The sequence below is a fragment of the Xyrauchen texanus genome, chromosome 28 (genome assembly GCF_025860055.1).
Source record: "Xyrauchen texanus isolate HMW12.3.18 chromosome 28, RBS_HiC_50CHRs, whole genome shotgun sequence".
NCBI lineage: Eukaryota > Metazoa > Chordata > Actinopteri > Cypriniformes > Catostomidae > Xyrauchen > Xyrauchen texanus.
In genome coordinates, this window is record NC_068303.1 from 4576199 (window position 1) to 4594621 (window position 18423).

The window sequence follows — 18423 nt, forward strand, 5'->3', positions numbered from 1 at the left end:
GCCTTGATCACCATTCACTTGCATTGTATGAACCTACAGCGCTGAAATAAGAAAGAAAGTCATACACATCTGGGATGGCATGAGGGTGAGTAAATGATGAGAGAATTTTCATTTTTGGGTGAATTATTGTTTTAAATGGAGAGCAAATCAACAAGACATTTGCTGAAGTCTCCTTCTCAGGTTTTTATCCAGAGAAAAAGACTGCAATAATGTCATATGTCTTCTCTACATTTTAATTCAAGATTTTTATGAGCACATTTCAGCTCATTTTGTCCATAAAATGCAAGTGCCATAAGGCTGCTGGCTATTTGACGGTCCAAAAGGCATATTTAGGCAGCATAAAAGTAATCCACATGACTCCAGTCGATAAATTAATGTCTTCTGAAGCAAATCGATAGGTTTGTGTAAAAAATCAATCAATAATCAATCTTCTTGCTAGCAGTCGACGCATCAGTGACGTAAGCACAATGGCGGGTTCACGTGAGAAGTCGGAAGCGCGTGCTTTGTTTTTACAACAGAGGAATGAACTTCATGCGAGAGTCATTTCAAACAGCAATACAGCAATTGGCTGAAGCTACAATTTAAGGTTAAAACATTTTAATTATTGATTTGTTTCGGTTTGCTTCAGAAGACATTAATTGATTGACTGGATTTGTGTGGATTACTTTTATGCTGCCTAAATATGCCTTTTGGACTGTCAAATAGCCAATAGTGCAATGGCACCCATTCACTTGCATTTTATGGACAAAAAGTCCATAAATCTTCACTTTGGTTCTGCTGAAGAAGGAAAGTCGTGCACATCTGGGATGGCTTAAAGGTGAGTCAATCATGAGAGAATTTTCATTTTTTGGTGATTTAACCCTTTAAACCGGATGTGTTATAATTCAGGCACACTGCCATAAACAGGGTTGGGAGGGTTACTTTTAAAATGTATTCCACAACAACAACAGATTACAAAGTACCTGCTGAAAAATTTACTTTGTAACGTATTCCATTCAATTACTCAAGGTCTGTTACTTATTCTAAATACTTTGGATTACTTCTTCAGCACTGGCAGATTGTTTTCACTGTACATTAATAACAAGTGAAAACAAATCTACCAGTACATAAAAAAATCTTTTGCAGTGTTGCTTCTAAAACATGATAAAGCAAACTGGTCTTAAAGCATTAGTTCACTGAAAAATGTAAATTTGTGCAGACTCGTGAACGCACGTGTACAGGAGAAAAACGGTCAGTGAATATTTTTACTAAATAATACATTCGATTTTGGTTTGTTTTGCACCAAACCTTATCGTATGCTTTCATAACAATAATGAATATCATGGAATAATTTATTAGATGAATTATACTTTTGTGTCCTTTTGAAGCTTGAAGAGATGGTTACCATAACCTGCCATTGTATGACATCACTGAGCACAACATTGTTTCACAATTTCTCCCGTTGTGTTACGAAAAATAGATAAAGTCATAATGGGTTATTACAACACAGGGAATGAGTAAACAATGACTGGATTTTCATTTTTGGGTGAACTATCCCTTTAAGGATTTTCAGATACTTTTGACAGGAAAACAATACAAACATTTTCATCAAGAAAAAGATTGCTGCAGTACATCATTGCCCTAATATCAAATGTTTTACAGAGAGAAAAATCAAATATGATCTAACTTTGATTTTCTTGATAGAAATATATATATATAATCATGCCTGGTCACAGGTGCTTGTAAAAGGGCTAGAAATAGCATTTTTAGCTTAGCATAAAGCTATATGTTCACAAGACAATTTTCACAAGGTCAAAAACCATCTGCCCCAAAATATAAAACATTTCTGTTGCTCCAAACTTGCTTCAAAACCCCACAGTGTACACAAAAACATCTTCTGATTGCATGGTTTATACAGATACATGTTTTCCAACTGAATAGGCTAAATGCTACATTCAATTAATAACAATAAACTGCAAAGTAATCTCATCAGTAATCCAAATACATTTGAATGTAACTGTATTCTTAAAACTAGTTTAAACCTTGCAGCTTGTGTAACAGCACATTAAACACTTTCATTTAAAGTATAAATAAATTAAAATAACACTTAATTTTAAAATGTATGCAAAGCATGCGGGGAACTGGAAATGTCCTGCCCAATTACAGAAATACATTGATGCAGCAAATATACACTCACCTAAAGGATTATTAGGAACACCTGTTCAATTTCTCATTAATGCAATTATCTAATCAACCAATCACATGGCAGTTGCTTCAATGCATTTAGGGGTGTGGTCCTGGTCAAGACAATCTCCTGAACTCCAAACTGAATGTCAGAATGGGAAAGAAAGGTGATTTAAGCAATTTTGAGCGTGGCATGGTTGTTGGTGCCAGATGGGCCGGTCTGAGTATTTCACAATCTGCTCAGTTACTGGGATTTTCACGCACAACCATTTCTAGGGTTTACAAAGAATGGTGTGAAAAGGAAAAACATCCAGTATGCGGCAGTCCTGTGGGCTGAAAATGCCTTGTTGATGCTACAGGTCAGAGGAGAATGGGCCGACTGATTCAAGCTGATAGAAGAGCAACTTTGCCTGAAATAACCACTCGTTACAACCGAGGTATGCAGCAAAGCATTTGTGAAGCCACAACACGCACAACCTTGAGGTGGATGGGCTACAACAGCAGAAGACCCCACCGGTACCACTCATCTCCACTACAAATAGGAAAAAGAGGCTACAATTTGCAAGAGCTCACCAAAATTGGACAGTTCAAGACTGGAAAAATGTTGCCTGGTCTGATGAGTCTCGATTTCTGTTGAGTCAGAATTTGGCGTAAACAGAATGAGAACATGGATCCATCATGCCTTGTTACCACTGTGCAGGCTGGTGGTGGTGGTGTAATGGTGTGGGGGATGTTTTCTTGGCACACTTTAGGCCCCTTAGTGCCAATTGGGCATCGTTTAAATGCCACGGCCTACCTGAGCATTGTTTCTGACTATGTCCATCCCTTTATGGCCACCATGTACCCATCCTCAGATGGCTACTTCCAGCAGGATAATGCACCATGTCACAATGCTCGAATCATTTCAAATTGGTTTCTTGAACATGACAATGAGTTCACTGTACTAAAATGGCCCCCACAGTCGCCAGATCTCAACCCAATAGAGCATCTTTGGGATGTGGTGGAACGGGAGCTTCGTGCCCTGGATGTGCATCCCACAAATCTCCATCAACTGCAAGATGCTATCCTATCAATATGGGCCTACATTTCTAAAGAATGCTTTCAGCACCTTGTTGAATCAATGCCACGTAGAATTAAGGCAGTTCTGAAGGTGAAAGGGGGTCAAACACAGTATTAATATGGTGTTCCTAATAATCCTTTAGGTGAGTGTATAGAAAGGGTTTAAAGTATTGTGTTGCATTAACTCATTTTAAGTTAACTGAGTAAACAGTAAAAATCACTTTACGTGAACAACATGTACTTGCTGGTTTTGATTAATGGGGGGGTTACTTCCTGGGGGTTGATACCCCCTGAAATCTACACCCCTGGGTGCAAGTAAGGTATCTAGATCTTCTTTGAATAATTAACAAACGTGCCTACACGGCGCCTTCCATTACGGTTAATCTGTGGGAGGCTGGAGGTCGTGTAAGGTGTGCTGGTGTCATGTTCTGTTTAACTCACATGCGGGTAATTTCTCTTTCATCAGTGTCACATCACCGACTAAAGGTCTGCTTACTAAACAGCCATACGGGTTTGTTTCATGATTGGCAGGACTTTTCAGAGGGGTTCTAGGTGATGGAAGCTCAATAGGTCTGAATCCAGGATGGAGCAACAACACATGCACTGATGGAGATGCAGAACAAGCTTCTTTTTTGCATTAAAAATAGTAATAATTAGGGTTGGGCCTAGTATGCGATCTTTGGGGTGCATTTTGATCTTTAGGCAAGTGCTTGTCTCTTCATCCGCCAGGGGTAGGGGCCCCCCTTGATAATTTTGCCATCTACCTGGAACAAGGAAAATCCTATCAAATTCTACACAGGTTTAAAAGTGACCTGAAATGTACTTGTGTCCATGTCAACTTTTTTTATTTTGTCATTATATATTTTATTCTCTCTATTAAAAGAGAGTGTGCATTTCTTTTTACCCCATTTTAAAAGAGCCCTAATGGGGCTATATATACATATATTATCCATATTTTTACATTCACTATGGAAACCCATTTCTGCCACATAACGTGAAAAACGTGCTTTGGTAAATCAAAATTATGAGAAACAAATTAATCATTTTTGAGATAAAAGGTAATATTTATGAGATACTCAAAATTATGAGAAAAGAAAGGTATGGAAGTCCATTTCTGCCACATAAAAAAGTCATAATTATGAGACTAAAAAATTAGATAAAAGTCCCATAATTATGATTTAGTCTCTCATAACTCTGACTGAAAAAAATAAAATAAATTATATGTGGTTAAAAACGAGCTTCTTTAAATAATCCCTAATAAGAAACAGATTTCAAATTCTGGATGATACCGTGTGGCCCAATAATAAACATCGACTCATCAGCACGAACCCTGACTGACCCTTTAATGACGTGTTTGTATCGCCTCAGACCACCAGGTGGCAGCACAACAGCATTCAAAATTACACTACTGACGTTCAGTGAATCCTTTGCATTATTTTAAATTTTTTAAGACTTTTCAAGAATACTTGGATGAATCATGAAAATGTGAGTTTTTACTTTATTTGTTCTTTATTTGTTCTTTATTTGTGTTCTCATGACAGTCTCACATTACACAGCACTTTTCTGGATAAGAGTATCTGCTCGATGCTTAAAGGGATAGTTCACCCAAACATTTAAATTCTGTCATCCTTTAATCACCCCTATGTTGTCCCATGACTTTCTTTTATCTTTGGAACACAATAAAATTGTGTAAATGCATATGAGATTTGTGGAGGACATTTTCAGTGCATAAGGACATACATTTTATTCTTGTTCCTAACACAAAGCTAGTCCCCATTCTCCTGCACTGTATGGAAAATGTCATTTGTGTTCCATGGAAGAAACCAAATAATACTGCTTTATGTAAAAGTACATGTTTTGGTATGCCAAACCCTTGGAAATATCCAGGTTTATAGACAACAGTACAGAGTACATATTCAACTCAGCAGTGTAGTGTGACAAACTGTCCTCTCTCTCTGCCCACATGATCACATTCTTCACAGGTTTAAAAGTCCCCGAGCTCCTGCCCTTCTAAGATGTCGGACGTACAGAAATAAACTTGCTCCTCATCAGCCAAAATTATCTCTGGTTTGCACAGCCTACAACCTACAAACATGAACATGTCTTTTAAATAATGTAAAACCTTCTGAAGAAAGTAAGTTGATATGTAAAATCTTATTTTGTCCCTTGAGACTGCTGTAGTACTGCAGACTGTTGATGTATTTTCTGTGTAAAGTACAGAAGCTAAGGCAAATTTATGGAGACAACATATCACATGACGCACGTTCCTAGCTTCCTACAACCTGAATTATTTTAGTGGTTGTTGTTAGTACGTCGTCTGTCCAACAACATATGGGACATAGGACAATGTGTTCCTTCGTGGATATGCAGTAGTGTGTCTTCTGTCTGGGAATGCATTTTTACACACCTGAATACCTACAGTCAAGAATGTATATATTATTAACATATGAGAAGTAAGTTCTTCTTTAAATTCAGTACATAATCTGAGAGTATGGGGATTTGGACTTAGCTATGATCTCACCAGAGAGATAGAGAGAGAGAGAGACAGGAAGAGACAGCAAGACATAGTAGGATGGAAGACACAAAGAAAGAGCGTTCATAAGGCCTTGCAAAGAATAAAGGGAAAGGGACGGAGATTAATGATCTGTGTTTAAAAGTGATATCATGTAACACAGAAGAATGTTCCTCATGGATGAATGGTGCTCTCATTCTGACTACAAAGAGGGGTGGAGCATAATACCCACAATTCTGTTCAAAGTTCAAGTTTCAGTCTCCAATGTACATTAGGGTCAGAGGCGTAGATTTGACATGAAAATTGGGGGGAGGGTGTTGGGGAGGACCCCCCACATCCCTCCTGGAATCTATGCCCCCTAATTAGGGTCGTGGCTAAGACAAAGTGCTGTTCACCATGCAAAGGGCTTCGGCTAGTTTCTAAAAGGTGTGGCTATTTCAGAGAGGTGTAGCTAATTGGAATGGGTGTGTTTTTTTCAAAGAGGTGTAGCCAATTCTAAAAGGTAATGCTAATATTAAGGGGTGTGGCAAAACCTAAAGGCTGTGACTATTTTAAAGAGGTGTGGTTACTTCTAAAGGGTGTGGCTAGTTCAAAGAACTGGCAAATCGTACAAAATGTTTACAGTAAGTAAAGCTCTGGCTTAAGGTGCTGACAGATATAAGGACTGGTTTGTTGTATGTTATGGCATGTGATGTTCAAATTGGGCTGATTTTGTTTCAACACAATGCACACCAGCACACTTATATAAGCAGTAGGGGAGTGTTTCTAAAAGCTGGTGAAAAGACATAGTGTAAAGATGAAGACTGTTAACCTACTGGTGTCACTTCTTCCTCGTTCACTAAGGGAAATTTAGAGAGGCAAGAGAGAATAGTCTCAAAGTTCTTGCCACATTTTTCAGTTCTTTTTTTTCTGAATCAATAAATGTATTAAAAAATTATTCAAAATTGCAATTCACAGAAATCAATTACTTTAATACACATTTAATGAGATGTGTTTTCAATCTCTGAGTTAAAAGTCATTATGATATTTTTTTCTAAGGTCTTGAAGTAAAAAATGCCAGTGGTGTATCTTTCAAGAGACAATATAAATTAATTAATTAATGACAAAATAAATAAATGGAGAGAGAGAGAGAGAGAGAGAGAGAGAGAGAGAGAGAGAGAGAGAGAGAGATAGATTTTGCCATTTTTATTTAAAGGCACAATTTTATAAATCCATAAATCTCCACTTTCACTTTCACATTCTTCTTTTGTTTTTGGCCATTCACATTATTTGTGCATGTCGCCACCTACAGGCCAGGAAGGAGAATTTACAGTAAAAACAAAAAGGATTTAAAAATGTATCTGTTTTTCACCCACACTTTTTGAATATATGGATGTTAACCACTGGAGTGTTATGGGTTAGCTTTATGCTGCCTTTATGTGCTTTTTGGAGCTTTAAAGTTCTGTCCACCATTCACTTGCATTGAAAGGACCTACAGAGCTGAGCCTTTTTCTCACCAATTTGGAATGCCCAATTCCTAATGCGCTCTAGGTCATCGTGCTGGAGTAGTGACTCAATCTGGGTGGCGGAGGCGGTTCTGCCTACTGAAGTGTTTTCTTCACTGTATAAACTATGCGTTGCTCATACATACTTACTGCCCTCTGGAGTAAACAGGTGGTACTACAAGCTTGCATTTCTCAGGAATCTTCCTTATTATGGTGCGATTAATTGCGTTAATTTTTTTAACATGTTATTTTTTTGTCTAATTAATCGTACTGAATTAACGCGTTAAATGTTTGAAAACTCTTTTGTAAATTAATGATTAATTTATGAGCACTTACGTGTATTCAAGGTGCAAGGAAAGTATTTAAAAACCTTGTCTTTGATGGTTACGCCTCTTGACATTTTTATTAATTAAATCTTTATTTATTTTTTCTTTATTATTATTTTTTTTTGTAGAAAGTGCTATAAAAGTTTATTGAAAATTTGTGAAACCATCACGGACACAAGTAGTAAAAATCTAAAAACTTGATTCATGTTTTTAAAAGATTGTTTACACTTTTTTAACCTTCATGGTGGACCTCCTCTGCTCCAGCACTGAAACATTAGAAACGCCCCTGATTCACCGTGTCAGTTGCGTTCCTACTGTATGCCGATGACTCACAGACTGTCGTTCTGTCGTCTTGTGAATGAGTCGTGATTCATCGACACCGAATCATCGGATATAATGAACATATACGAGAAATCAGAGACCGAGATGAGAGTCTGATTTTTAATTATTAGACCAGCGCTGCGGAATTCACTCCGGTGAGTCGAAACCAAACTTCTGATCTCCACTGTACAACAACTCCACTCAACTATAAACTTAAATCAGCCACCTATAATCTATACACTAAAACTATATACGCACATGTATAATAACTTTGTCTGCAGGAAGACTCAACCTCGTTGAATGGAGGTAAAGATGGTGTGAATGTTTGACAACATGGCCGCTCGATGAATTTCTTAATTTCTTTAAAATTCCTAACCCTAAAGAAATTAAAGTGAAGTGTGGGTTTTTCATAATTAAGATGCATGTGTAGTTTTAACTCGATTTATTTCGATTTAATTCTGCAAACGCGTTTATTGCTGCAGGGTGAGCAGTTTCCGTTCACCGAAGAACACAACAAACATGAAAACATTCATGAAACTCAGTATATCTTCATACTGAACTTTAAAGTTGCACTTACATGTGTGTATTTGTGTGTTTATGAAGGACTTTTGGCGGGTACATGTGAGTTTTGTTCTGTTTCCGTGTAGGAAGTTAGAAAGAGAAACAAGAGGCGCTTAAAAAAAGTAGGCTATGGTTTTTATTGGACATATACCTACATAATACAATCGTGTTCTTTAAAGTACCATGTAAATACCAATATAATATGTTATATGAGTCATTCAGTAACATGGTATTATCTGATATCATCACTGTACCATGGGGCCACCAAAGTACTTGCAAGTAAATGGATTTGGTTGATCTATTATAAGACTTTGTGCTCTAGATTGATGATTAAACCACATTAAAATAAAAATATGTGAGACTGGTAACATATTACCAGTCTGTGTTGGGTGTAATGCATTTATAAGTAATTAATTCATGTAATTAAATATTGTTTTCATTAAAGTAAGGGATTACTCTTAAAATTTAAGTAGTTTAATTACAGTTACTTCTAATGTAATTGTGTTAAATACTGTATAGACTCTAGAACAATTCTATATAAATCAATAGTTAATTTAAAATCAACATTTCTACCACCCGGAGTCGCAAGTTCGAATCCAGGGCGTGCTGAGTCACATGGGGTAACCTCCTTGTGGTCGCGATTAGTGGTTTTCGCTCTCAATGGGGCGCGTGGTAATTTGTGCGTTGATTGCGGAGAGTAGCATGTGCCTCCACATGCTGTGAGTCTCTGCCGTGTCATGCACAGCGAGTCATGTGATAAGATGCGCAGATTGACGTCTCAGAAGCGAAGGCAACTGAGACTTGTCCTCCGCCACCCGGATTGAGGCGAGTTACCGCGCCACCACGAGGACCTTGTAAGTAGTGGGAATTGGGCATTACAAAATTGGGGCGAAAAGGGGATAAAATAAATGTTAAAAAAAATCAAAATTTCACATAAACGTAAAATATATGTTTTCTAATTTAACGCTGCCCCCTTAAATTCTTTGGCCAGTTTGACTGTAGATGATTTATTTGAAAAAATTAAAAGAACAGTTTCGATCCTTGTATTTTTCATCTGGTCGAGATTGGGATTTAGAAAGTAATTATAAGTAATGCAATTACTTTTCAGATGGAGCAATTGTACAGTAATCTATTTACACTGTAGGTAAATACAGTGTAATTTTGGTTACACTGTATTCGGTGTCCGATGGTAATACCATGGTGTTGAATGGTTACCATATTCATATACCATGTTATTTTGCTCAAAAGATGCCAGAGTACCATGTCTAAAAATCCATGGTGAACAATTTTGAATAATTTATTTGTATTTGTATTTTTTTGATTGGTTGATCTAATGTTAGACGTTGAGCTCTGGATTGGAGATAACACCAGTAATAATAAAAAACTGCGAGGCTACTAACGTATTACCTGTCTGTTATGGTGTCCAATGGCAATACCATGGAGTTGAATGATTACCATATTCATATACCATGTTATTTTCAATGTACTCCAAAAATCCATGGTAAATTTGTTGCTTTTTTTTTTGTCTGATTGGTTGATCTAATGTTGGATGTTGATGCCAATGTGCTTGCGTCACAGGAGCACTCTGGTAAATTCGTCCATTTATCAACCCCAGACTGGAAGCGATCTTTTATAGCTAAAAGGTGCTTAAATATCGTACTTTTTAGCACACAAAGTTATCGTTTCGATTTTGAAGACATTAATGTCACCGCTGGAGATAGTTTGGATTACTCTATGTTGACTATCTGTGCTTTTTGCTTCTACAAACATCTAATCACCATCCTCTCCTATTCTAAGGACCTGCTGAGCCTTGATCTTAGATCTACAAATCTTCAAAAGTGTTTTGCAGAAGAAAGAAAGTCAGCTCTCAGATGGCATGAGGGTGAGTAAATTATCAGATAATTTTTATTTTTGGATGAACTATCCCTTTAATCATCACGACAGGCCTATATTTAAATTATTACTATTATCATCATTATTATTATTATGTTTACATGTATAATTGTCTTTAGATCTTAATTAGTATTGGTAATTTTCAACCTGTTGTATAAGGATACTTGCGGATTAAAGGAAGGGTAGTTATATGCAGGTTTAAAAAAAAAAGAAAAGTTATCAGTTAATTATTTTAATTGCTATTTCGATTCATTTGGGGTGCAATTTGAATTTCCATATATCTTTGTTTTAAGTTTTTCGTGTTTCAATAAATGCAAAATCAATAAAGCAAAAATATTCACAGATACGTCGGCTGAGGAGTTGATGATGTAACCTGCTAAATAAATATTGTGAACGTATTTCTTGCATATCGGCCAGCCCTGGTGGGGCAGTAACAGGTAACGGAGGGGGCGACCAACGGTGGAGGGGTGCGCATGTGTATTCAGTACCAGCATATTCCATTAGATTAGGGTTAGCGCCATGGCGATACAATTCGACCCTTTGCTTCACTTGTGCTTGGGGGGGGGATTGGGGGGGGGGGTTTGGTGTGTGGGTCTTTAGGCATAGGGATAATTTGGGGGGTACCCCTCCTAGATCCGGCTCTGGTGTACTGGTCCAGAGCAAGTTGTCATCCAGGCAAAAATAGCCATGAATGTGTGTGTGTGTGTGTGAGGGAGGGAGGTATTTTGGAAAGTAAAAGAGTGTGTAAATGTGTGTCTAAGGGGCCCCTAAAGCACTTTGACTTTTAAAAGTATTTGAAAACCCTTTATTCATGTGACCCGTGTAAAACTAAGCCAGGACACACACGCGCACACACACAGTCACTGAAACAGAGGTTTGAGCTCTGGAATCTTAGGAATGTTTGCCCCCCTTGTGAATATTCTGCCTACCTGCTACACACACTGGCATGCAGACATGCTGAGGGGCCTCTTCCAGAATTAGGACATCATAAAATAAACCCTAAAAGGTGTCCATAAATATGGCTCTGTGCACATCTCCTTTTGTGTTCCATGGAAGAAAGTAAGTTATGTGAGTTAGAAACTATATGAGGGTGAAAAAATAGAAAACATGTTCATTTTTGGGTGAACTAGCATTCTCATTCACATGTGTGCTGAATGGAGTGAGAGAGTTTGATGTTATTTTGTTTAATGCACAAAAGACGTTCAGCTGAAAGCGTGAATGAATGAAAGCATCTGAATGAGAGGTCAGAAGAGATCAGGGCTGCTGTGTGGGGGAACTATTTGTTGATCTCCTCAAAGGAGATATTCAGTCATTCACTCCACATCAGAGGCACACAGGACGAAAGAACACAACCATCTGGCAACTAAACAAAAATATCTCCTGATGATTAATAAAGACGTTATATTGCTTAACATTTACAATACTTAACTCAAACATGCTGTGTAAACAGGCAGAAGGAGCTGTCAGTTGTGGTCGTCATAGCAAATGTTACTCTGGTAAATGTTGTCATAATAAATGTTTCCATAATACACAGTCGTACACCTCTGTTACTGTAGAGCAGTGGTGCTAAACTGGTGGGTTGCGACCCAAAAATGGGTCTAGGCCTGATAGGGTTGTTGGACGCAGTAAAATTTTAAAGTACAACTAACTATATAATCTTGGAGGATAGCAAAATAGAGGAGGAGAAAGTAAAACGCTTCCCATATTTGTAAATGCAAATTGCATTTTTTGCACGTTTTGTGCAAATTGTGTCTGTCACTTGGTAGAAGTTTGCCAAATTAGGCAGATGCCAACATGGCAGGTTGGGCGACATGACCTCATTGTGGCATGCCAGCTCTTCCCATCGTAAGAGTGTGCAGGCAATAAAAAAAATCAGGCAACAGGAATTGGTATAATAAAAGTTGACTGAAAATTATCTTTCACTTTAGTTTTTAAATGCTGACAACTGGTTAATAATGATATTATTGGAACAGATTGAATTGATTACGTTCTGCAAATTTTTTGATTTTTATACCTGTCAATTAACATTTTTTATTGATTCAAAAATACACAACAGAGAAAAACACAACACATAAACATCGAGGCAACATTTAACGTTTAACCCCCACTAATATCCCTCCCCAATCACCAACCCCACCCTGACCCCCAACGTCACATAATAATACACTCACACACACAAAGAAAACATGATAAACATAATTAAACTTAACTTCTCTCTCCACATCCCTTCCCCGAGAGTCCCCCAAAAACGCGAAATAATTGCCCCGTTTCCTAACAAACAAATCCCCAAACCCCAGCGTACTACTTGCCACCTCCTTGAAAGCTGCCACCCTCCCCATCTCCGCACGCCACTCTGGAAATCATGGCGCTCCTTTTTGTATGTTTATCGCCCAAATTTATGACCGCCCCATCACCCAAAATACAGAGTCTGGGGCAAAGTAAAATGTGAGTACCCAAAACGTCACACATACAACTCTGAACCTTCAGCCAAAATTACTGAATCTTAACACGCCCCCAAAGGACATGGGTTGTGTCCCCATCTTCTGATTGGCATCGCCAGTAGGTGGGTGTGTCTTTAAGACCAAGCCTATACAATCTAGAGGGGGTCCAGTAGAATCAATGTAAAATCTTGAATTGCATAAGGTGCACCCTTGCATCTCTAGATTCAGACTTGGCATTTTTTTGAACCCCAGCCCACACACCCTCCTCCAATACCAAGTTTAAATCTTTCTCCCATAATCTCTTGAGAGAAGTTGAATCTCAATCCCCCAGATGTAGCTGTGAGTAATACACTGATGCCTCATGCCCTTTTCCAAAACCAGTAATCAAAAGAGGAGGAGGAGGGGGGGGGGTGAGCTACTCCCAAAAACTATACAGAGCAGGTGGTGCAGCTATAAATACCTATAGAACTGTGATCTGGGAATCCCAAAATGTTTAAACAAATTTTCAAAAGATCTCAACACTCCTCTCTCTCTCATACAGGTCACCAAGTTTAGTCGCAATGGACTCTGACCAGCAGAAGGGGGACTTATTAATACATCATTTAGGGTTCAGACATTTGCTTGAGGCAACATTTAAATAAATGTCAGAATTAAATACTCTGGACACTTTTGTCCATACTGAGTGCAAATGCGAGATAACGGGGTGTAACTTAACATCTCCGATTAGTTTGATAGAAAGGCTTTGCAATGGCGGAATAGGGGCAAAAACGTCCTGTTCAATAGAAAACCAGGGAGAGGCTCTTTCAGGTGGAAGCGACCCATGAGCCAAATGTCTGAGACCGAATGCATAATAATAAAACACAATCTCTGGTAGGCCTAGACCACCTTTGTCAATCAGCCTATGCGACTTACTGAAATGTAATCTGGGACTTTTACCATTCCAAATGAAGGAATTCGCCATGCTATCAAATTGCTTGAAATAAGAGAGGGGGACATCCATAGGGAGAGACTCTAGCAGGTAGGTGAATTTTGGAATACAATTCATTTTAATAACATTAACCTTCCCAATCATAGATAATTGTAATGAAGCCCACCTGTCCACATCACTTGAAATTTTTTTTATTAAGGGGTCAGAATTCTATTAATAACTTGCTGGGAATAAAATACCCAAATATCATTTTTTTACATTCCCTCACCTGAGTGTGTAGATGACATGTAGTGATGATCCGAAGTTAGTTATGTTGATGCCATTAACTACTTTTGAGTTATGACAGCCAACAGCTGCACAGGTTGAGCATGAAATACATTTTTACTCCAAATAACACTTAAATGGTCGTTGTTCTCCATATAAATCGCTGGCTTCGGTTAGTTTTACATTGCGTCTCGAGACCAGAAACAGAAAACGGGTGATTAGAATCATCATGGCGCTGCCCAGTGGTTGCTCTGGAAAACTATGGATGAAGATTTGCCAATGTCATAAATTTGTTTTATGCAGTTTGTAATTTTTCAATGTTTGATTTCGAGGAATTTTTTTTACCTTTTCTTTACATAGAGATTGTTTTGCATTTATTTATTTTCAAAAAAATGTGTTCGTTTTCATTTGTCCATTTTCGTACCGTTAACATTTTCTATAAAAACATGCCAATATTTTATATTAATAAATTTGCATATTGTTGGGAAGTTCGTGATTATTTATCAGTGTTTGATTTTAAGAATATTTTTGTTTACCTGAGTGCATTTACTTTATTTGAGTTCTTTTGTATGTTTACTGTTAAAAGAGATTTTATTTGCATTTTTTATTACATTATGCAAAGAAAGTTTTCCTTTTTTGTTCCTTTTAAACTTTCCGTATTTCGTAAGTTGTTCGTTTTCATTTGTCCATTTTTGTACCGTTAACCGTTTCTATAAAAACATGCTAATATTTAATGTTAATACATTTGCGTATTGTTGGGCAGGTCATGGTTATTTTTCAGTGTTTGATTTTAAGAATATTTCTGTTTTGTACGCTAAAATAAAATAAATGAGCTAAACCAGGGGTGCCCACACTTTTTTGCGTGATGATCTACATTTAAATGACCAACTCAATAAGATCTACCAACTAAAAAATGTTTCATTTAAAAAAAAAAACAAATACAAAAAATGCTTGTTGGGACTGCTGCATGTAACCCTACATAATCTTCAAATTAATAAAAAAAATAAAAATAATGTTCAATGTTGATATCATCCAGTTTTAACACTAAACCCAAAACACCTACAGCACAATAGATTACAATAGACAGGGCATTTACCGTAGCTGCTGGTAGCTAGTCTCAAACACTGCTAGCTTTGCAATTTCGCGCTCCGTTCTCAGAAGCCCTTGGAGGGCGGGAACCTAGTTGTCATGGCAACTGAATAAACAAAAATCTCGCCTGGTCAAAATGTACTCGTCAAGTTCAAGTCAGACAGAAACTAAAAGAAGGAAAGACATTATATTTATTTTATTAACAACATTTAAATTTTGTGCAATCTACCAGCATTGCCTTTGCGATCGACTGGTAGATCGCGATCGACGTGTTGGGCACCCCTGAGCTAAACTAACTATAATTCTGGTACTGTGTTGGGTCACCTCTATTGATGTCCGATGTAAAGAGAATCACTCGACTAGTGAATATGACGTCGCTTAACCTCCCTGAACAAGCAGTCGTTTACTCTGTGAAATTTCTGTTTACACTATTAACAATGAGCCAACAATATCTGACATTGTGTCAGATGTGTGGAATACGAGGTAAATGAACCGTAATGTCAATATATTTCTTTGTTCATTATTGGATCAGACTGCTGAACGTTTTTTTTAAAAAATTTTATTTTATTAGTTAAAAATGCAATCATAACCTCATTTATTTTCAATATGGTCGTTTAACGCAACTTGCTGTAATAAAACAATACTTAGAGAAGGACCAGTACCAACATTGTATCATAATCCTGTTTAGAAAGTTTGCACAAAACACGTACTGTTTCATAAACTATTGTCAAACAAAAGTAGTCGGCAGAATGCTTTTATTTGGTTCCAAACACAGCCCGGGTCTGAACTCTGGGTTTGGTTCTGAACAGACAGCACACCTATGAACGGATGTTGAAAAATGAACTGCATCAGCAGAGGCTAAAATCTGCCTGACCACACACGCACTCCTCATATGGTGGCTTTACATAATAGTTTTCCAGTTATAGTGTGTGAGTGAAAGGTCATGTGTTTTGGGTGGGTGGGTGACAGGAATAGTAAACTTACTGTCACCGTCTGTGTAACTCCACCTTTACTTCCACTGTGGGGGTGGGGTAGTGTTAGTTTTTGTTTGTGTGTTTGAGTTAATTGTGAATTCTAAGGGCAGTGTTCGTTAAGGGACAGTTCACCCTAAAATAACAATTCTGTCATCATTTAGAAATGGCTAGCATGACTTTCTTCGGAGGAACACAAAAGGAAAATGTTTGAAGAATGTACTTTAGTTTTCTTACAATACTTGCAGGTTTGAGCTGCTGTTGAGTTTTTGGACGGCGATGTCAAGAGACAAAATACAAAAAAGAAAAATACATGAGGCACATAAAGTGAGATGCATGTGTGATCAGTTTGTTCCTATGATAAACAGCTGTCATTGTAGGCGGGTTTCTTTGCAGTGAAAACGTTTTCCAACCCTCTTCTCTTGGGAAATCTGTGTGTGTGTGCGTGCTGATTGTCATTTAGTCTTCCGGTATACAGGTCTGGAATATCTGAGCTCCATGTAAAGACAGAATCATTAGGTGATGAAGGTGTACATGTAAATGATGAACAAAGCTTAAATGCAAACCCTTTTTTCATGTTTTACAGAAAGTAAACAAGGCACCATATAGTGTCAGTGATTGTTTTTATTTCACCTCTAGAGACCGCTATATAGTGTAAAACCATGCTGTTGGTTTAACTGTACAATCCTCCAGCGCCGCCCACAGAGAAACAAACTATTGGCATCAATCAGCAATACCATGTAGTTCCTAAAAGCAACTATCAGCACTGATGAATCTGTAAAACTGATATATTAACCCACCTCTAATTTAAACCTGAAATTAAACAAAGTTTAGTATTTTGATCAGTTTAAAATGAAGTTATGACGTGAAAAGAATGAGAAATATTTAAGATACTGCTCTATTTCTTGGTCACTTATCAAATAAGCAAATTTGTGACATTGATCATGTTAATTCCTTTGTACAAATGTTCAGATTTCCTTGTTTCCATTAAAGCACACTAGATGCTCACTGGAACATTCGTTAATCATGCTGGATAAAATGATAATCAGGTTTTGCACCAACTTGTGTTCAGCTCGTGTGCATGATGTCATTAAAAAATTCATGCTGAATTTTCAATTCACCTTTTAACTCAAATTGTTATGCTGATAATATAATGTGTAATGAAAGGTCTGTATTAAAAAATAAAAGCAAAATAAAAGCTTTTTCTTAAGCACTATATATCTAATAAATCAGTTGATTTGATCTGGACTGTGTGACATGGAAACATGCAATCCTTTGATATTATGCTGAATGGGGTTATGACATGCCTTTTTTATTATTTAAATATTTTCCTTGAGGTTCACTTATAATATTTGTAGCAGTGTTCTCATTTTTTGTAGTTATTCGTGATTAATTGCAGATTTTGAAAGTGCTAAATTTGACACTATTTATACTTTTAATGTCAATTAATTTCATTTTAGGACAGAAAACAAAGCATAATGTAACAATATAATGCTTTAACATTTTGCAAACGAAGCCTTCCACGGTATAAAGATAGAAATGCACTAAAATGGCACCAATTGAAGTAACATTAAACGTTTCCCAAAATCTAAGTGGGAGTTTGACTAACTGAAAGAACTAGTCTCCACATAGGTTGCATATTCATTGCAATGGGCATTCGATCTTTTAAACTCTCATCCTCCACAATATTATTCAGCTGGCAGACTGTTGGTTGCTGTCCACTTTGTTACAGCAATCGTGAAGCTGCATTCATGATTCTGCGTCAGGGCAGCAACGTCAGCGTCAAGCGCCGCTTTGAACTCCACATGAAAAGCGCTTGCAGACAAAAACATCTCAATCTGCATTTTGGTGATTATTAAAACTTGACAGGCTTCTGTGGTAATTTAAATGCACCTTACATAGGCTGAAAAATACTTTATATCTATCACAAGTCCTATCTGGGCTTGTTTTGTACATCAAATAGAGAGAGCTCCTTTCTCCATACTTTTATCACCGACACTGAACCACTGCTGTGTGTGTTTGTGTGGTGTGCATCAGTGTAATGACTCTGGACGCATCGCAAAGGTTCCACCCCCCTAAGTAACAAGTGTTTTTGCTAGTTTATGCTTTATTAATGGTAACTGTGTTAATCGTGATTTTAGACAAATTAACGCGTTAAAGGTGGAGTAAACAATTCCTGAGAAAGACATTTGATATTTGAACTCAACAGCCAGACAAACATCCCCCTTTCTTCAGTGCTCCTTCAGAAGCTCCGCCCCCCCCAAATTCATGCACACGCAATGGTGTTGTGTGGATCCGTCTGATCCACTTTGTTTATTTTCCCATTTACAGAGCCTGCGCTTTCTACAAATACCGTATTCTTATTTCAGTGCACCCACAGAATGGACAGCTAGCGGACCTTGAAGAGAGAT

At 37.5% G+C, this 18423-nt stretch overlaps 1 protein-coding gene across 3 annotated transcripts in view; it reads left to right on the plus strand.

Annotated features, from left to right (window-relative positions):
* The first annotated feature begins 7845 nt into the window (after positions 1-7845).
* dtnba (dystrobrevin, beta a) overlaps positions 7846-18423 on the plus strand; it is a 40770-nt gene continuing 30192 nt past the window's right edge. For 2 of the 3 annotated variants that reach the window (XM_052095739.1, XM_052095741.1), the window contains exons 1-2: positions 7846-8020; positions 10224-10308. The gene's annotated coding sequence lies outside the window, so the exon portion shown is untranslated. Of the gene's footprint in view, positions 8021-8146; positions 8172-10223; positions 10309-18423 lie in introns of all 3 variants that reach the window. The other variant, XM_052095740.1, reaches the window with a different exon arrangement.